The 21997-nt window shown below is 46.1% G+C and overlaps 1 protein-coding gene across 2 annotated transcripts in view; it reads left to right on the top strand.

Moving 5' to 3' along the window:
• Positions 1-2122: 2122 nt before the first annotated feature.
• Positions 2123-21997, top strand: part of LOC119443900 (monocarboxylate transporter 9-like) — a 34004-nt gene continuing 14129 nt past the window's right edge. For both annotated transcript variants that reach the window (XM_049663416.1, XM_037708495.2), the window contains exon 1: positions 2123-2304. The gene's annotated coding sequence lies outside the window, so the exon portion shown is untranslated. The remainder of the gene's footprint in view (positions 2305-21997) is intronic.

Below are 21997 nucleotides of genomic sequence, written 5' to 3'. Positions count from 1 at the left end.
TTCGTCGAGTGAATGCACCCTTATAGCTAGGTGGTGCGCTTTGAGCATTTGCGCTAGCAATCTGCCGGCGATTAGCTTGGTGTACAGCATAGAGTTTCAGCGGCTAGGCTAATGCACATTAAGTAACTGCTGCTTTTTTTTCGGCCTTTCTAACTATTCCGCAAAGAAAGTATCTAAGTGAGCGCTAATGACGACTCCGAATGTATAGTGTACGCTACATTAACTACGCAACTATAGTTACGCCGGTGTCATATGACTTTCTAGCGAATGGTTCTAAATAAGTTTTAAAATTTAGGGCTACCGTCTCGGCCACCAGTAAGCCCTCTAATGCTGGTGGAGCCCGAGTCTAAACAAGAGAAACTTACGAGTGGCACCACGTGCGCCTGTGGGCTAATAGCGACGCGGCAGCAGCCTCGGTGAGGATGGGCGAGGAGGAAAGGCAGGGAGTGCTCGCTAAGGCGGCATTCTTCAAAGGATGCCACGACTTACGAAGTATGTTTTTTTTTCCTTTTGTTAGCGTCCTATTTATATTATGCCTAATACCATACGCCAAGTAACGTTGCCCCGGACGGACACTGTGAAACTGACAGCAGTACAGGCAGAATCTCACAGTCCCTTAAAAAGGATGAAGCTATACATTGAACCAATGTGCGAAGAAATGCGTAGTTGACGAAACAGCGCTTATGGTCGTGATGGTGGCCACGTTCCTACCAGTGAGTGTTCTAGGACACTTTGCCGGCAATCGCTGCGTGACAGTGCCCACAGAAACAGTTCCGTTTTGTGTGTGGGGGGTTTTCTTCCTGTGTTTCTTTTCTTTTTACAGCGAAGCTGTTAAGAGCTAGTTCCCTCAGGATCGTGTCCGCGTGTAGAAAAAATACTATCATCAGCAGCGTTCGCTTTGGCTCCATGTGCGTGGCGGTTTCCCGCCAGTTGTGCCTTAGCACAGGTGTCAAAATGGATCACTAACATGACTGATAGGTCATGACATCAATAACATCCCATGTTCGTCAGTTATGTCACAATTAACGATAATTAAATCACGTGTGACGCATACCCGCATTTCATATGCGGGTATCCGCGACAGACAAGAAAGAAAGAAGGAAGGAAGGAAGGAAGGAATCACGTGTGGCTCATACACGCGTTGGATATGGGGTTAGAGTTAGTTGCCAAAATCTTCATTTTAATTGTTCGCCTTTACCACTTTTGTACAATGTCGGGTCTATGTTTTGTTTTATCCAGTGTGGCCAATCCCCCTCGTGGGTACGAGCCATGTTTTGAGGCAACAACAACAATATGGGGGTATGAGCCGCCGAAAGCAGGAGCGGGAGAGATCTCACAGGATCCTGACGCTGCCGTGCAGTGGGCCGCGGCTATGAACGCTGTGGTTCATATGCTAGTCTATGACGATGAGGCGGACTTGGCGCAGCAAACACACTACTTGGCCATCGCGCCGGGCGAAAACAACACACCGGTGTCCTTGCTCTTTGACGAACATGCCGAAGACGCTCACTATAGTCAACAATGATAAGATATATAAATTCACTATAGCAACGTTCTCTACAACAGACCCCCCATAGTCAGCTTCGCTGGCTTCCATCTTTACAGTAGTGGAAGGGCTCTGAATTTTTAAAAATTTATTTTCTCTCTCTCGCATTTCGCATCCCTTTACCCCTCCCGCGGTACAGGGTAGCCAACCTGAGATAAAGTCTAGTTAAACTCCCTGTCTTTCCTTTGCCTTTCTCTTTCTGTGCGGTTGTTGCTGCAGTCTCGCTGCACATGTCAGTCGCTCACATTGTCGCAGGAGCGCTGCGCTGTCTATGAAGTAAACCTGTTTCAATGGCTCCGGTGGCCACTCGGGGGTATCTTTAGGGGACAGGAGACGGCGAGATAACGATGCCTTTTTGGCGGCAGCCTCTGACGATAAAGTTAAACATTGTGCACGCTGCTTCAAAATTTCTCTATCTTTATTTTGTTTGCGAGCTTTACGAACGGTGCCATGGCAATGACGTTTTATCCTGCGATAAGAAAAACAAGTGACGATAACTCGCCCATTTGGCGGTACTTCTGGTAGCACCTCTTGTCCAGGTGTTGTGTAGCAAAACAGCGGGTGGCAATAGAAGGCAGGGCAGTGGAAGCTATTGCGTGTTTTTTTTTTCGCTGCCTTACTAGCCCTCAGGTTTCACAGTGTCTTTGTCATCGTATTACACTTCGTGGAGCTCAACTTCAAGCACGAGAATCTTTAAGCAAGAAATGCCTACGGGTACCTGTCATCTTTAAATGTCGCAGCAATCGGTTCCAGCTCTGGTAAGCTTCGCGCTTCAGTCAAATGTCTGTGTTGTTTTTATTTCACAAATGAAATGGACAGAATTAGCAAAATAAGGTAAATTGGCCGAAATCCCATATTGCTGGAAGTTTTTCTGTCATCGTCTTGTTAGCTTATCGTTATTTCACAATTTATTTTTTTGTTCGAATGGGGGGATGTATTTAAAAATCGTCTCGTTCACTTGGCGACGTAGTTTCCGGTTCTTTCAGAAATCCACCTATAAGATGTAACAACCTAGCCTTTCCCAAGCGATTTCGCAAAGAAATTTCTTGGAGGTTAAAAACGAAAAAGAAACGATTGGTTTATATTGCAGTTCTTGTCGTGTGCAATGTGTACATGAACAGGTAATGAAACACTCTATCACATTTCGAAAGCATAAGCGCTCCATAATAAGCACCTCAAGCCTGGATTCCAACCAGGGGCGGATCCATCGTATAGCCACGGGAGGCGATGGGGTTATTAAAGCTTCATGAGAAATGGAGAGGCCAGAGGGTCATCAACGCTCAATTTTGTCAATGCTGAACTACCGGCATATCTCAGGAAGGCAGGTGGGGCGAGGGGTTGCGCCCCCCTCCCAGCAGCCTCTCTGGATGCGCTAGTGACGATAATTTTGATGTTTTATTTTATATTTCACGGATGTAATTCATGGAATAACAAAAAAAACGACATGAAAACAGAATGACTGCGTTTTTCGCACATTATCGCTTACGTACACATGGTTTAATAAGTACTAAGAGTAACAAAATTAAACTACATAACTGCTGTACCAAAATGACCTACTGTACCAAAATGACCTAACGAAAATTTCGAGGCAACGTTTTAAAAAGCGTTTTCTCGCAGTGACAAAAATGCAATGAAAATATCAAGTCAGTAATTGAATTCTAAAAGGAAACCCCTACCGCAACCGCTCGGTTTATATGCCGTTGCTTCCGTTCAGTGTTGTGAATCGCTGCGGCTTGGTAATTTGATATACAATGGCGTGCTTATAATGAGCATTTTAAGAAAGTAGCGCGGAGCAGTAGTACGTAGTAGGTAGTAAACGGATCACATAAAGCTCATTTTACCTCCCGAACGGGCTTCGCTGATATGTCGGCGAGAGACGTACCAATCGCCCGCGAAATAGCAGTCGAGGTGAGTAAAGGCTCTCCAAGAAACGCTATGGTTGCTGCGCATAGTGGACTTGAAATCGATTTGATTATGGCTTAGTCTGAGCTGCTGTATTTTTTCTCACCTATGATTATTCTGTGCAACTATAGTTATTCAATTAAGAAGAATCTTTCCTGAGGCTAAAAGCTGCTCTCGTTTTACATATCCCGCGAAAAAGCTCGCTGTTGGCTGTTTTCGCAAATGAACTCACTGCGTAAACACTGTGTACAAACACAAGACCAACATAAGCATCATTCTTCTATATATGTGTTAGTTTGCGGAGCGAATTCTTTTAAAAAAAAGTACAGTCCTTATTTAATCGTCATGTCAACCTACCACGCCAGAGAATATACATTTTTTTAAATACTGCATGCCTTATAAGGGCCCTTGCAGGAGACGCAGACGTACACAAAGGCAAGAAAATGCATATGTGGTTGACAAGCAGAGCAAAAATAATAAAGAATAAATATAGCACAATGACTGTAGAAAGAAACATAAATACCAATTTGCGAAACGCAGCGCAAAAACAAGATAAAAAAGGAACAAACAACAACATTTTTCACATGTTGTTGGGTTATTGGCCATTGGGTTATTCTACGAGGAAAGCCGCTCAGCATTCGAAATATATTCATTAGCCATTATCCAAAGAGTGACCAAAAGAATGGCGTGCCTATGAAATATGGCCTGAAATAAACGGAGCTTGCACAATTTGGTGTGCCGCATTCATTGATGCTTATAAATGACTGACACAAGAAGCACTGGCTCAAGCAAAAATGTTGAAACCCACACATAGTTCAAACTTGTTATATAACCTGCCAAGTGCCATAAGCTTTGTGTGGCTCCGATTCTGAAATTCTGTCTACGCCACATCATTTACTTTGAATGTAATAACTTACGTTCAAAAATTGCTTTCTCCCTATTCTCCATTTAAGATGACAGCTGCATTGATACTTCAAGTTTAAATAGCGCCAAGACACGGCGACGACAAAGAACTCATACACACAGGACCAGCGCTGTAGATGTTTGCTGAATAAAGCATCGTCAGCGTTCTACTCATTTCAAAAATTCATAGACTTCACTAACACGCCGCATAGCTGCAAAATTTACTGTACCTAAAATGAAAAATCACATTCAAATACAAAAAGTTTAAGATGAATTGATTAGAACACAAATGCTAAACAGTTTAAGTGGGAGTGAATGTGCTGCTAACAATATTACAACCAACACTGGGGATAAGTATAGCATGGTATTATTGAAGCCGTACAACAAATATAAACAACGTGTATTTAGTAAAGTGAATAAAGAGCTATGCGCAACGTTTCTTTCGGATGACCTGAAAGTGCACAATAATTGTCAGAAGATGTACAGCTTTTAAACAAATACACATCACGCATAGAGGTAAAGATATACTTTTCAACATTGCGTTTTCCGATTTTTAGAATTTTCACATCTGCATGCATGCCCTTTGGTTGTAAAATATGTGGCTCGTGATGGGCATCAAACATTGTGCATTTCCCATGTGTCTTTGTCTAAGTGTTAACCGTTATAGCCGATTGCAAACTGTAGCCCAACTATCCACATTCGGTGCTCATTAGTGGTTCAACAAAAACTTCATGCATGCCACCTAGCAACTTTTATAACCGCGACAGCGTTAAGGCGCCATGTCACAGAAAAACCCGGAATTAAGGTACCGTAGCACTCGCTTGAATGAAATCTTAATATAATCCCCAATTGTACTAAAATACACATCATCTTTCAAGGAATGCTTTGTAGGGTCTAAAGAATGTCCCGATCACAGAATCTCAGGTCTGATAGCTACAAAAGTATACCTAATGCAAACATGATTGTGACCATAATTCAGACCCAAAAAGTCTATTAGCAAATATATGTTTTTATAAATATACAATTTGGAAATACCTTAAAACTATATTTCTCTTATTTTATGTTCCTTAAAGATCCCCATTTACATAACGCCTAAATTTTAAGTGATATATACCTACAGGAACCGCAACTTGGCCAAACATGGCGCTTTCAATGCTCAGAGCTTAACTCTCCTCCCCTCCCCCTCTCTCCGCCACAGGTGTGGCATAGCGAATCATTGCATATAACTGTCTCTCTATCACTCTGTCCCTCTCTCTCTAAGGGTACGCCGGTAGGCGGCGCAAGTGTCGTTTTGCAAGATAAAGCGCGCGTTCTCTGTGCTTCCGTCATTCTCTCTCTGTGCAACGAAGTGCGAAACGCCATGAACAACGTCAACGTTGGCGCTAGTTGCAGCGGCAGCGCCACCGCCGCGGAGCAGAGGAAGGCTCGGGAAGCCCAACGTAAACGTCAGCGTCGGCAAGCGGACCCCAAACTTCGGGATCGTCTTCAAGATACCGCACGCACCGACGCTAGGAATCACGTACGATCTCTAAAGAAAGACGCAACAACCCTGTACAAACGTCTCCTCTCTTCTCAATACATCCTCTCACTCTAACTTTCATTGGGTTGTGTTGCCAAGTGAAACGAAACGGAAACTCGATGCGCCCCCGTGCGATGCTTTCGCTTCCCACCATGGTTGCGTTAAGGGCGCCATGTCACAGAAAAACCCGGAATTAAGGTACCGTAGCACTCGCTTGAATGAAATCCCTAAATATAATCCGCAATTGTACTAAAATACACATCATCTTTCAAGGAAATGCTTTGTAGGGTCTAAGAATGTCCGATCACAGAATCTCAGTCTGATAGCTACAAAAGTATACCTAATGCAATATGATTGTGACCATAATTCAGACCCAAAAAGTCATATTAGCAAATATATTTTTTATAAATATACAATTTGGAAATACCTTAAAACTTATATTTCTCTTATTTTATGTTCCTTAAAGATCCCCATTTACATAACGCCTAAATTTTAGTGATATATACCTACAGGAACCGCAAACTTGGGCCAAACATGGCGCTTTCAATGCTCAGAGCTTAAATATCATGAAGCAGGTATTCACGCCACATGAAGGGTTTACAAGTTTCTGATGCAGTAGATGACGAAGCAGGATATCAGGGCCCTTTGATGTCTTTGAATGGTGACTCTGTTTACGTTTAGTAGCACTGGTAGCATAAAATATTGTCCTGTACCTGTACATGTAGCGTACCTGTACCGATCCCACCGGGAGCACCGTTTCACCGGTGTCATATCTATGGGATCGGCGCACCACTGGTACGATCGTTATTGATACTACCGCAATGAGATCTATCTTCGTGATGATTCGCGCACATTTTTAGGGGGCACTACGACCAGGATAGCTCCACGAAATAGGCTGAAAACCGGATAACCGATACGGAAATGTAGCGGTAACTCGATAAGAAAGACGTATGTAACAGTTAGGTTAGTTCCCTGCGTTGCACACTGCTGAATTTGAAGTGTGTATAAATCAAACATTTTTTTTTCTTGTGCTAAATAGTGCAAGACGCAACAGGGACGAAACGAACACTGGATATGAAGTACTCCTACAGTACTTAGCCCAAGAGAAATGAATGCACATAAACTAGCACAATTCATAGATCTTCTAAGTGAAGATTTGTAATCGCCCATCTACAAAATAATTGCGCATCACATATGTGACACTATATTGCACGCCGTGCTGCAAATGAACTTGAAGCTAGTGGCTTCGTTGTTATACTTAGGCTGTCACCGGTCACATCGGAAAGATTTTAACTGCGCTATAAAGAGGGACAAAGCAGGACGAAAAAGACGACACTCGTCCTCCTTGGTCCCTGTTTATAGCACAGTTAAAATCTTTCCAATATGAACTTAAACCAGCTAGCCCAACTTGGTGCACTACTGCAGATGTCTCCGGTGTCTCCTTCTTAACAAGAACCCGGCGAGGAAACCCTCGCTCCTGACGGACACCAGTGTCGTGACGGTGACCGGACGGGGCGAATATGCGCTCAGTGAATCAGCGCCAATGCTGCGCCAGACCTATGTTAACGCACAATGTTAACTGCCATGTTAACGCACAAGGCTCCAGCGGCAGAACCTAAACGGCGGCAAGAACAAACACCGTACACCGGTACTGGACCCACATTAGACCACCCCCAATTCACCTACACAAAGCTGAACCTGGAATTAGTTTGGTCAGCACATGGGGGGAATGATAGGGGCGGAAAATTACGAGTGAAAAGATTATTACTGTACAAATATTATCGAAGTTTGACCCGTGATTGTAACTTACGGAAGTACCATGTCCGGCCTAAACTATTTGGGCGATGAACGCAGCATTCGCGAATGATCTACGGTTCTTCTACGCGACCATGCTTCAATGGCACATGGTTTTGTAATGGTCGCAGTTAAAATATAGCTGTTTTGAGTGACCGCGAAGAGCACCGTACATACCTTTGCCGCTTGTATGTTTGTACTAAAAGCAATAGCGTAAAACGCGAGAAAATAAACGACGTAAAGCATGAATATAGCCCGGTGGCACCGCTCCGCAAACTGCGACATGCTGCGGCTGCGAGTCTTCCCAGCATGTACATTCATCATGCCTCGGTCTTGCTCAACGGCGGCAAGTTACACGGCTGTTTCCACATTGTCACGTAAATAGAACACGATGCTATAATGCCGAATTAAAAGTTACCGCGTAAAAGTAACATTGGGTTGAGCACCGAAGTTACTTATATATTGCTCCTGTAACGTTGATTTCACTTGTATTACCTCAAGACATAACAAAGAAAAAACCAAAACATCACAATCACGAGAACGTTACCTCTATGCAAACTTAACATTATGACTCTGGCTTTTAAGTTGGAAAAGTGCACGTCTATTAAGGTTACCGTGATTAGAGTGTAGAGGCAAGGCGGGCTTGAGCGAATAGGGGGGTGATTCACATCGCAAAGTGGAGACCTTCCCTTGGGTAGAATCGCTAGAACAGGCCGCTCCAATCTTTTCGGTATCCGCGTTCACGCAGCAGTAGTGCTGTCGTCGGGGGCGCCATAGCTGTTCACAGCATCTGTGGCATCGCGCTCACGCCGCATTTTGCTTGCTTTTCGCATGCTTAAGTTACGTGACATTCGAGAAGAATATTCATTCTGTATCAGTGCGAACATTATGCCTGCAAAATAGTCCAGCCATAATGCAAGTATTATTCGATAAAGTGTATACCGTGAAGGTATACCATTTTTATTGTCAATGCGACATTATCTCTACATACCTTTACATGGCTTATCTACGTAGTTAAGGAGAAAAGCCGTTGGCTGTTAGCGAGAGAAGCTGAGAGAGGTCGTTCGAGCAGGAGAGTGGTATCTTTGTGCAATATTTCATTGCTCTGAAATTAGCGTGCGCTTATGTGTGATACATTATATTGAGTGCAGCAGTTGCATGCTGACGTTTATCTCATTAGTGGGAATGGTAGTCGCCTGTTATGTATTCATTTCTTCTCAGTGCACCTTTGAGGGGCGCCTAAGGTCGTGCAGTCGCGGAACCTGTATATGTGATCCATGTTGTAGATAAATTGAGGCTTTGTTTCGTGCGGTAAATTTACAACAAATAACTTTATCAGCACAGTTTAATTACTCGTGAGGCTTTGGTGGGTGCTGCTATAAGCTACGCAAGGCTTCAGCCTCTTTAATTATTTATTTATTCATTCGTTCACTTGCTGCTTGGTTAAGCCCAATTAAAATGAAGTTATTCCTTGTGATAAAAAACTTATAAACACTAATCAGGTCAGTTCTGTGCAGGGCTTGGCAGCCAATTTATGACGCACTGCTGAATGCAGTACACCTAGGCCGTTTAAAATCTTTAATGCATGCACATTGTGCTAAGCATTAGCTTGCTTTTGAGAGCATGAATCATGTACAGGGATTGACCGCTACAGACAGAAGCCCTCCAAGATGCCATTTCTTTGAGGGCTTCTTTGCAAAGGCATTCCATGGAGGGCTTCTCATTCCATGAAGGGAGCGAACCCGCAAGTTGCGGGTTCGGCTTCCCGCCGGCGACAAGTTATCTTTCATTTGCCTTTTCCTTGTTATTTTCACGCACTTCCATTATGCTTAATTTCCCCGATCCTTTCCTTGGCTTCGTTGTGGGTTGGCTTTACGTGGTTATGATTAACAAAATCGAGCCCCCCTTGTTCCCCTTCTTTCATTTATTCATTGCGAGGGTATCGAATCTATCAGCCTTGATGTCATTAGGTAGCATACGAGGGTTTATTAACCACGTGCCTGCTCTCCCAAGATCACGTGTTACGTGACGCAATCGGGCTAAAAAGGATGTTCCACATCCGCCCAACATAGTTCCGAGTGGCGCTGGTTAACATACCTAGGGCTAGATCTAGTAAACATAAATACCCAAGTTAGTGGACGAATTGACGGTCGTCGCCTTTAGCACAGTTGGTAGTGCAACGCACGCGTAATGAGGAGGTTGCGGGTTCGGCTCCCGCCGGCGACAAGTTATCTTTTTGTCCACTTTCATTTCCCTTTTCTTCACTATTTTCTAACATTCTGATTTCAATCACACTTAATTTCCCTGAGGCCTTCCTTAGTTTCATTGTCTGTTGGCTTTATGCGGTTATTATTAACAAAATCTAGTCCCTGGGTTACCCTCCTTCTTTCGTTTAAATATAAACAGGGTGTCCCAGCTATAATGCAGCACGATTTAAAAACAGATAATGGCGTTACGCGAAGCAACCCCAGTGCGTATTGTTTCCAGTACGGTGGAGTAGCCACCAGTAATATTTTCGTTACTGATATTTCATTAGGTAATTGTAATTAAGTATCTAATTCGAGCAGTACTGTCCTAATTATCAAAGTGTGATGAGAAAGTTGTATAACAACATGAAAAGCTCCCGATACAGCTTTCTGTTGCTCAATACGTGCTACATAAATATGTTTTTCCGAGTGTGAAAGAAGCCCGCGAACACATGCAGAATTGCCGCGCGACTGGCCGCTCGAGGCACTTTGCGTGTATTCGCGGGATGCTTTCACACTCGGACAAACACTTTTATGTAGCCCGTACTGAGCAACAGAAAGCTGTATCGGGAGTTTTTCATGCTGCTCTACAATTTTCTCATTGACACTTTGACAATTAGGACAGTACTTATCGAGTTGGATAATTAATGACAATTAGCTAATTTAATCTCAGTAACGAAAAAATTACTGGCTGGCTACTGCACTGTACTGGAAACAATACGCACTAGGTTGGATTCGCGTAACGCCGTTCCTCTTTTTTTAAATCGTGCTGCGTGATAGCTGGGACACCCTCTCTCTCTCTCTCTATATATATATATATATATATATATATATATATATATATGAATCATTGAAGGATGATAACCAGCATAAGGCATGGTGATCAGTGACAACGTCAAACTGACGGCCGTAAACGTATGTACAAAATTTGCCGATTGCCCAAACAATCGCCAAACATTCTTTTTCCGTCACAGAATAGTTTGATTCTGCCTTCGTTAGGGTACTGCTGGCATATGCGACAACGTACTCGTCAAAGCCATCTTTGCGTTGGGCGAGAATGGCGCCAAGTCCGACACCGCTAGCATCCGTATGTATCTCAGTAGGCGCATTGGGGTCGAAGTGGCGCAGTACTGGAGGGGACGTGAGGAGCCGGCGGAGCCTCAGAAATGAGTCGTCACACTCAGAGTTGCAAGCCGACAGGTCTGACGTGCCATTAAGAAGCTGCGTCAAGGGAGCGATGATCCAGGCAAAATTACGGATGAAACGCCGGAAATATGAAGACAATCTGATGAAGCTCCGTAGCTCCTTTAGAGTAGTGGGCTTGGGGTACTCAGCAACGGCCCGAAGTTTGGCAGGGTCAGGCAGAATTCCCTCTTTGGACACGACGTGGCCTAGAATCATAAGCTTACCGGGCACCAAAATGACATCTTTTTTTTCAAATTGAGTTGCAACCAGCTGACGTGAGACGGGCAAGAACTTGCTCAAGGCGGACGAGATGCGTATCTAAATCAGTAGAAAAGACCACTATGTCGTCTAAGTAGCAAGGGCATGTGTGCCATTTAAGACCCCTGAGAATAGCGTCCATCATTCTCTCGAAAGTTGCAGGCGCGTTGCAAAGGCCGAAAGGCATTACATTGAACTCGTATAATCCATCAGGAGTTGCAAAAGCCGTTTTTCGATGGTCGGCTTCAGCCATCGGCACTTGCCAGTACCTGGAGCGCAGATCCAGTGAAGAGAAGAACTCAGCTCCCTGTAGGCAATCCAAGGCGTCGTCGATGCGTGGTAGGGGATAAACATCCTTGCGGGTAATCTTCTTGAGTCGGCGGTAATCAACGCAAAACCAAGGACTGTGGAAGGGCTGGATCCCACCTCGTTTCAGGATGTCGTCAACGTGTTCGTCAATGACACAGCGTTCAGCTGCGGAAACACGGTATGGACGTTGGCGCAGCGGAGCATGGTGACCGCTAGCAATACGGTGAACAACCGCTGACGTGCGCCCAAAGGAAGGTTGGCCGAGGTCGAAAGAAGCACGGAAACGTTCAAGATGTTCAACAACTTCACTGCGTTGAGCGGGCGTAAGCGCATCGTCGACGGTATGCAAGAAAACATCGGGGGAACGCGAGGCTGGTGCGGTAGCAGAAGTGACGGCACCGATAGGCAGTGGCGACCTATCGGAAAGTAGATCAAATGGACTAATGACGTCAACAGTGTCGAGACGCCCCACACATTCACCGTGTAAGAGAGTTGAAGGATAGGGAAATAGATTGCACGCATAAATGGCAGCGCAGCAATCGGTGAGTGTGACGACTGCAAACGGGAGTAGAAGGTTCCGTCGACGCGCACAATCTTCAGATGGTGTAAAAACAGCTATCGGGGTGGGGGCAGAGTCACAAGAGACGGGCACCAAGGCGGCAGAAAAGAAGAGATAATGACGTCAGCGGTGACGACCACTTTAGGAGAACGGTTCGGGAGGTCGACGGTAGTGTCACGGAACGGAGACAAAGCCAGTTGCGCGCGAGCGCAGTCGACAACAACGTGATGTGCGGAAAGGAAGTCCCAACCGAGAACAACGTCTTGCGAAGCACGACATAGAATGACGAATTCTAGAAAATATAGTTCATCCTGAATCATAACATGAGCGGTACATATGCGGCTGAAGGCTTGACTTTCTGCGAGCTTGCAGTACGTAGGGAAATATCTGGTACAGGAATCGTCACTTTCTTGAGTTTGCGGCAGAGGTCTTCACTTATGACAGAAACGGCAGCCCCTGTATCGACAAGGGCTGTTGTCGTGACGCTTTCGACAAATATTGTGATTTCGTTAGGAGGAGAAAGATGAGGCCTTGAAAATCTCGACGATGGCGCAGTTCTTGCCTCGGGAACTGCGGCTGTCAGTTTTCCCCCTGAACAGAGCTGGAACGGCGAAGCATGGGTGAAAGGGAACGGCGGCGAGGGGAAGGAGACCGACGATAGTTGAAGGCGGTGCGACGAGAATACGAGTCCGAGGGATCAGGGATACCACGATGCGAAGGCTCTTGGGGAAGGTAGCCGAGGTTCGGCGCGTCACGACGAAAATAAAGTCCACGGCGACGACAGAAACGCGCAACATGTCCCGGAATACTGCATGCGAAACAGATAGGGCGGTTGTCCAGAGTACGCCAAGGGTTAAGGGAAGGTCCGGAAGGCGATAAGGGCACGTGAAGCGGGCGTAGCGGAAGTGGCGACGAGTAGAAACTAGCGGCGGGTCAGGAGGTAGTAGGCATCGGTCACGGAGGAGAGTCAGAGGTGCAGTCACAGGTGGCGGCGGAGAGGGAGGTGGGAGCTCCTCAGAAACTTGTGCTTGCATCACACGACGGAGCGACGGTTCTAGTGCGGAAGCAGGCTCAGCAACACACGCCACAAGAGATAGCTGGCGAGCCACATCTTCCCGAATGTATTGCTGAATCTGCGGCAGCAAGCCGGAGTGATCAGCGCTAAGGCATCCAGGCTCCAAGGCCGAGAGGTCCGTGGATTGCAAACTGGTGCGACGGGTGGAAAGGCGCTGCTTGCGCAGCTCGTCGAAGCTTTGACAGAGCTCAATTGCTTGTGCAACTGCCGTAGGGTTCTTGGCCACGAGCATATGGAAGGCATCATCGTCTATGCCTTTCATAATATGCCTTATCTTATCGGCTTCGGTCATGGACGCATTCACGCGCTTACAGAGGCCCATGACGTCCTTAATGTAGCTCGTGAAGGTTTCACCGCTTTGTTGAGCGCGACCACGCAAACAGTGTTCAGCACGGAGTCTGCACACAGCGGGATGGCCGAAGACCGAAGTGAGAGTATCAGTGAAAGCTGACCAGGTTGTAAACTCAGCTTCGTGGTTTCTAAACCATAGATTTGCCACATCAGTCAGATAAAAGATGGCGTTGCTCAGCTTGTCGCGGTCAGCCCACTTGTTATGTGCGCTAACGCGGTCATACTCTGGAAGCCAGTCCTCCACGTCGTGATCGTTGGTGCCGCTGAAGATGGCAGGGTCGCGCTGACGTACCGCACCAGAACACACGATAGCCGGGGGGGGGGGGGGGGCAGGAGCGGCTTGCGAAGGGCCGGCGTCGTCGGTCATTGTGGCCGCAGATGGCAAAGTACGGCTGCAGAGCTCCAGGTCGGGGAAGACGTTACCCCGCACCTCCACCAAATGTCACAGGATGTTCTTGTAAGTTCCCAGGGCGTGAGACCGAAGTACAAGAAGACGGAGCAGTCTCAGCTGGACACCGATCGAGCGCGCACTACTAGTTCGTCAACTTCCTCTTTCACACTTCACCGTGCCGGCACCGATAATCTCCAGTACAATATATATATATATATATATATATATATATATATATATATATATATATATATATATACAGCAGGGAGGGCTTCGTACGTGTGCTTCGCATACGAATTTCATGCGCTTGTCCAGTTTTAGAGCGATATTTTTTTAACCCGCTTCCAACACTGACAAAAGCAGAACTCACGGCAACTTAACGGCTATGGCAGCTCCCACAACGCTGATTGCGCAGAGATGAGAACACGTTCTTAATGATCCAGCACCCTTCGGATATATATAGCAGTGACGCAAAGAGTAGCAGGAGCCGGCACAGACATAGTTCAATGAATAGAAGCACGTATGAAATATATAACAGGACCTTACTGACGTTTAGGCAGGGGCCCGAGCTTCATCAAAACTCTTGATGAAGGCCAGACCCTGGCCGAAACGTCACTAAGGTCCTGCTATATTTTCCTACGTGTTTCTATTGTTTGAACTATATATATATATATATATATATATATATATATGTGTGTGTGTGTGTGTGTGTGTGTGTGTTTGTGTGTGTTTGTGCGTGTGTGTAGTCAAATCACCTAAAGCCAACAAACAATGAATGGCACGAAGCCCAGCATTCGGGAAATTACCCGTAGTTGTTACCTCAAGAAATGATAAATAAATAAAAATGAAAGTAGATGCAATATAAACTTGCCGTATAGACCGTATGTCTTCGCATTACGCGTGCTAGTGACCCTTTTCGCGGAGCAGTTTGTTCTAAAGAAAAGAGATGGCGAAAGCGCACGATTACGACACCATTACCGCTTCTACCTTGCTTCTGTGCGATCAGCTGTCAGAAATGCAACTGTGTTTTCCTTAACGCACTGTGCTCCAATCATGCTGGATTGCATGATGCGGATTGAAGACGTGTGCAGTAGTTGGCGGCAAAAATAGTGAGTGGCATATAAAGAAAGGAATGAAGTTAACCTGTGTGGCCAAGTTCGCCGGACCGCTGCTGCAACTGTCCGTACGTGTTACCGGCACTTCGAGATGTACGGCTATCCTCGAGGAGACAGGAATGTGCTCATCCGCCAGCGTTGTATCGCTAACCTTCAAAGAAAGGGCTTCAGCCCCGGAACGTCGGCAAGAGTGAGTACTGCTCGTTAAACAGCGAGAAAGGGAGTAGGGCTGCTTCATCGTAAGTTTCGCGCAAAATATCTACACACATATACAACGAGCACGGTAAGTTACGCCCACTCTATCGCCAACGTAACAAGAATATGTGAATGGGCCCACACTTTAATATTTATATGCGCAGTATATACTGCGACAATAACTTGCGGACTACACCGAGAGCGCACGAATGGTCGAAGCTGAATGTTTCATGACGGTCCACAAGGGTAAGCGAGTTACTACCGATAATATATATTTGCTACAAGGCATTACAATGTACAAAACAGCTCCGTTTCAAGCCTTGTGCGCAGATAGGACAAATATATCGGAACTGAGAACTCCCGGGAGCGATTACGCGGAAAATAATCAGATAGTGACCGCACCGAGGAAACTGAGTCAGAAACGTGACAAGCCGCTGCTTCAAAATATTTGACCCAAATAAACAACGAAGAGCAAAACACCATAGTCCTGATTCTATTCATGATCGGAAAGTTTGGATAGCTTGGAATACATATTTAGCCCCGCTTTTAGAGCAAGCAACATATAGGCTGCTCGCACCGTTTGTACGTCGCTGAATCAGCTCGGAAAACGCATTTGCATGTGGTATCAAGCTGCGGCCAAACTTCGCGTCGTCTACCCAGTCACCATCTACGTTATCTCCCGAAACAGATGTTTGCTATAGGCAGTACCGGCGTCTACACATCCATTCTAAACACGGAGGCAACGGAGGCAGTTGAGGCAAGCAATGGACGCGTAACCACGTGATCAAACATGGCAGCTCCCACCTGGTCGCCGCGAAATTGGTCAATACTCTTACCAAATCAGCTACCGTGGCGCCGTTTTTCCATCCACTTGTCTAGAGTATTTTATGTTTGTCTACTCAAACTTAACTTGGGAGTGTTAGCAAGCGCCTCCTGTCAAGGCCATGGCAGTGGCCCATGGTTCAACAAACATTTAAGTGAATCATTGTTTGTCATTTTAATGTTGTACGTGATCGCGCAGGAGCGCTGTGGCACTCGAACATTGTGCAGCGCGTCTCTCCTTCGCGCCGAGTGATTCAAGCGGATGAAGGCATCTTGTGTGCCGTTCACGCCAGCTCGCTCGTGAATTACAGTTCTTTTTTTTTCTTTTTTTGCCTAGTGCGGTATAATTAAGCTACGATCCGTTTGAAGTGGTTACCTATAGACCTGCGCGTTTTGCTTGACGGCCACGAATGCGTATGCTTGAGCGCTGAGTGTGAAATCATGTCGGCTTGTTTGTTGATATCTCGCTCGCTGGTATTTTAGCTTCCCACATATGTTAAGGCAAGCGTTTACCTCGGTACTGGTGCTATGATCCCTGCTGAATTCACCAGTGCTCACTTCAGAGCTGGAGATTGTGTTTGTTGGATGTACTGAATGTATGCCCCGAAACGTGTGTTGTGTCATTGTAAAACCCCTTTGACACGCCCACTTTCGATCGTGTTCGACAGTCGGAGCCAGATCGAGGCTCGATGGCGATCGAAAGTGTCCATGTAACAGGAGCAGAACTTTGGCTGTAGCTCAAGCGTTTCATAAATTAGAGCTTCCGGTTTAACCTTTCAAACTCTTCATAGGAGAGCAACAGGCACCAATCAATATTGAATAATTATTTGCACGCTAAAACTATAATTTAGATATCCAAACGATTGTTCAGTTCAGTATCAAAGTGAATCTATCGTGTTATTTAGGTTTTTTCAAACATCCGCAGATGTCTGGAGCAGTAAATAAAAATAGGCTTTTGCTAATTTCTTTTTCTTCAATACCGCAGTACATACAAATTTTTCTCTGCTGTTTCAGCTGTCTACAAATGCATAGTCAAGGCAGTCGACCGAGATGAGAAGCCCGCACAGAAACGGCCTCGGGCACGGGCACTCTTGATGAATCAGCGGTGCGTGCATTTCACACACCGGCGTGTACCAGTGCTTAATGTCGCCATCAGAGTTGTTGCTTCCTACCACAGCACACTTTTTTCCTCTAAATCTACACATGGTGCAGAATAACGTTAAACGTCGCCTGACAACACACAGCGTTCAGCAAACGGCGCTTCTCAGGCGCCGCTGGCTACGTTTCCGCAATGAAGCAATGTTACTTCCGTTCTCGCGTCCAAGGCCAGGAATTTGCAACGCGTGCCGTGCGCCGGTGGCGCCACCTGATTTCAGTTGCACAAACCAGCTGCTGGAAATCATCTATAATGGTCGCCACCCTGTCAGCCCCCCCCCCCCCTCCCCCTCCAGTGACGAGAAACTTTAAGCCCTGGTTTCTCATGTAGTGCGCATATGTTCCACGGCCACTTCTACTGCCTTCATGAGACCTGTAGCATTAGACCTTCATGCTCAGCCTCATTAGGCTGTAGAGCCTTCTCTACAGTGCACACAAAGCGGGACTCTCCTGTAGAGATATGTGATCCTTAAGCATAACCAGCTCCCAATGGGCATAATGCTCTTCATATGCCGGCGCACGGAAAAGGGACTCTTTTACGGCGGCGATTGGAACCCTGAATTGCATTGACACGCAAAACATGATATGATCTGTCATGATATGGTGTAAATAATGATAAATAACGCAAAAGTGAGGTGAGAATATAGGTAAAAGTGCTCACAAAGCACCTTTAATGATATATTCTTATTTCTTTTATTTTGACTGCATTGTAATAATTAAGGCACGCTAACACGAAGGAGCTTTGCGAAAAGGCACGTGCAACGGTAAGCTATAAATGCATTGAATCTAATTCTATAGATCTCCTCCTTGCATTTTTACTCAAATATTCAAAAATTCTCTTGCTAATCCCGACTGCTGAGCAGTCCCCGGCTCTAATGACCCCAGCGCTTTATTTCGACTTAACGAAGGCATCGCTGAAGGCGCTACTTCTGGGTCAAGGAACCGCGAGTGGTTGTGAACCCAGAGGGCTGTATGGCGGTTCTTGGGGGTCGTCAAGGTGGTGGCCGGTTAAGCCTCACCACGCCTAAGCTTAGGCTCTAGTACGGCACCCAGTGGAGTTAACAGTACTCCTGACGAGGCTTAACTAACTGGCCGCTGCTTGGGAACTTGACGTGCTCGCAAAATCTCCATTAATGGACTGACATGGCGAAAAGTGATGTCAATCGAAGCTGCTCATTGACTTGAATCGAATAAGGTGCCAATTGTGCGAAGGAATTTTCCGCAATTCTGAGTCTTGAAATCGGGTGCCCTTAGCTTTACCGAGAGAGCTGAAGAAGGCCACGAGTCTTCGTAGGTCGAGTAGAGAAACGCTGCTCATAATTCACAGGATATCTTGTTTGCACCGGGGGGTGACTCATGGGGTACATTAGCGGCCGGGTGCAGGGCATCCGCTGCAGTTGTTGGTCGCTAAATATGCTACTTAGTAATTAGATTTATGGAGTAGACAAAACATGGGCAAATATCAGGACAAACATACAGTACAAACGAGTCTGGCATGTGCACACCAAAAGGGATATCGCATATTCATTTTCACATTTCTCGCTCAAATGTACGATGAGCAGTCCTCCAGTTTGTAACCTAAGCTTGCTGTGCCTCTTCCCCGAAGTTAGGCGTTCGTGCTTGTTTCCTGGGTGCATACATATGAGGCTATTTACGCTTACAAAAAACTGGTAGCCTAATTATGTTGAATTTTTATTGACTTCATCATGCCTCCAATGAACGCAAGAGTGTTATGACAGCTAGGGGCTAGTTGGTGGCTTTTCAGACTTGCTTTTGCGCTAGCATGTTACTAAAAGCAGAGACGCGCAACACTAACAGACTGTTAGTTTGCCGTGCTTGTGCTTTTAGTAACGTGCCCGTGCATAAGGAAATACGGAGTCCAATATTCGTTTTGTTGAAGTGCAATTGAAAGCTTTTTAAGATTTTTGCAAGGATGTAGGCAACTTGGGCCAGTCCGTATGTGTCCAAATAGACAACTTACTGGTGGCTGCTACCTGGCTTAGTCGACCGCTCGGGTCAATGGTGTGCGCCACTGCGTGTGTGCCTAACAGATAACGTCGCCGCGGGCCAGGGCAACTGGGTTTATGCCACGGCGCTTGTGCCCACTCCCAGTGGTTGATCTCGCAGAATGGTATGTGCCGCTTTGACAGTAGCGGTAGAGAAACCTTAAATGTATTCCAGTACATCTAAGTGGAATCACCACCAAGAGCAGGGACTGAGCAAGACTCGGACAGTAACGACACGGACTAAGAGTCACTAAGAAATACAGTTTATCAATCTCTATTTCCTTCTATAAGCATCATACGAGTACATCGCATTTGTCATGGCGACGCACAGAGCTACCAGCTACAGGTGAGGAGGCTGTGCTCATGTCATCCGTTACTGCTGCTACTTCGCTAACTCAAACAAGGTGCGCGTGTTTAGGTCCCAAAATTGCGTTAGACTCTCGTGTTTTATTTTCAGTATAACGTACTATTATTTTGCAGGGTATATATTAAACACAAAGGTTGAGCGAGGAACACAAATATGCATATGGGAGCGCACTTGCGACTGACGTTTATTGAAATCCTATGCGCTCATCAATAGGTATGTGAACTTTTAGCCCTGTGAACCACAATGCCTATTTTTCTGCTGAGTTTAAGAAGCATATTTCTTTTGGTAACATGAAATAGATGACATTCTAACGGGCACGAGACCTTTGCTGACTATGACTTCTATAGCTTTTCGCCTAAACTTATCTACGTGAGAATTCATTGAGCTGCACTTAGAAAAAAGAAACTGACAACAGCGGCTGTCATTTCAACGTGCCGACACTATCTGAATTTTTGACTCGCACAAGAAGCGGCAGTTGCAACGCACGTAGAACCTTTGCGAATTATCGCTTTTGTTATTTCTCGCGTACATTTATCTATGTGAGAGCTCATTATGCTCGGATCCACTTTGTGAAAAACACTGACAATCTATCCGCTGTCATTGCAATGTGCTGATAATATATGAATTTCCGACTCATCAAAGAAGCAGCAGTCGCTAACTCACATGAAATCTTTGCTGATTATGACTTTTAACATGAAGGTGTTTTATCCAGGGTTTCGCGACTGATTTCCTGCAACGGATGTAACGGATGTGATAGTCGCCATCTAGGAGCGGTGAAGCGAAGCACTGCATTGTGACACTAGCCAGCGTTGACAGGGAGTGTTTGGGTAGTCACAGCACAGCGGAGGGTCCAACGCGGTGTAGCTATAGAATAAACAGCGAAGTATGTCCTCGTGCATAGTTTTTATACAATTATTATGCAATAACTAATCACACAATAAAAAACATTATTATTGTCCGACGGAAGGATTCGAACACAGGAACTCTGGAAGAGAAGCCTGATGTTGAAACCATTACGCCACGGATGATCTTTTTAACAGCCAAGCTGTTTAAACCAGCCGTCATTTATGGTTCGTATCAAGAAAGTATCATCATCAGCAATGAAGAAAGAAAAAAATGACACCACTTCCCGTAGGGGAACCCTGAGTAGTATGCGAAGCAGCCATGGGGCCGACTCAAGTTCCAATTAGATTTCAGATCAGCCTGTCGCCGCTGTCGTTTCCGGCAGCGGCTCGAGACCTCTTCTCCGCGGCGCTGTCCACGGCGCTGACACTGGCGTTGACGCTGGCGCTGTCCGTGGCACTCATCGCGGCGTTGCCGGAGGAGAATGAGAGGACGAAGTGAATGATGAGTGGGCGAAGCACCTGGGGATCATTCGGGCAAAACGCCGGAAGCGTTCTCCGGAAGCCGGAAGCTGGCTTTCAGAACCGCAAGTGGAACCGGAACCGGAAGTGGACGCCGCACGACGGAGGGAGGGAGGGAGGGAGGGAGTGACATAGCCCCGAGCATAAGATGCTTCGCATCTAAAAACTGTCTTGCCGAGGCGGGATTCGAACCCGCGTACCCACGGTCGCATCCAGTAGGCTATACAGCCACGCTTGCAGAACATGCATTTATGCGAACGACATGATTGCGTTCGAGCGTCGTCGTCTTTGTGCACAGCTGGCGCGTTCGCTCGTGCCAATGCTCTGCAAGGTGAACAAGAGGTTTCGCGCGCTATGTTCGGGAGAAAGATAAACAAAATGAGAGCGAGAGAGCTAGAGACGCATTCACGAAACGGGTCTGCTGGAACGCGTTGTCGCATTGCAACGCGGTGGAACGCGGTGTCTGTGTAGCAATCTGCGCTAAGCAACGCGCATTGACGGTCGTAAGTCCGAGACACGCGAAAAGCCGTTATCATCATCATGAGTAATAAGATTAAAAGTACGCGCGCACTTCCGGAAAATGCTGGGCTACGATCGCCCAGCTTCACTGTTTCAAGCCTTGCGCAGCCGAGTGCAAGGGTAAGGTTTTTTTTTCTTCTTTATTGCCATATTTAACAACACATCCGCCAGCCTGTGTAAGGCTAGTTGCATTTACTTATGAACTTTCAACTGTGTAAGGGCGTCAAATATTTGAAGCACGTCCTCTTCAGCGCCTTTGTGTTGCAGCCCAACCCTGATTTTTTGAGTTTCGTGCCATTCTCAACAAAATGGGCGTTCAGATCGTGCTTGGAGATCATCGTTTTGGAAATCCATGCGTAACCTCCATATGCCATAAAGACCGAGAAGCACAAATGCATCATAGGGGACGCCATTTC

This window comes from Dermacentor silvarum, chromosome 3, assembly GCF_013339745.2.
Source record: "Dermacentor silvarum isolate Dsil-2018 chromosome 3, BIME_Dsil_1.4, whole genome shotgun sequence".
NCBI classification, from domain to species: Eukaryota; Metazoa; Arthropoda; class Arachnida; order Ixodida; family Ixodidae; genus Dermacentor; species Dermacentor silvarum.
Note: the sequence above shows the minus strand (reverse complement) of the source record. Positions and strands in the feature narration are given on the sequence as shown.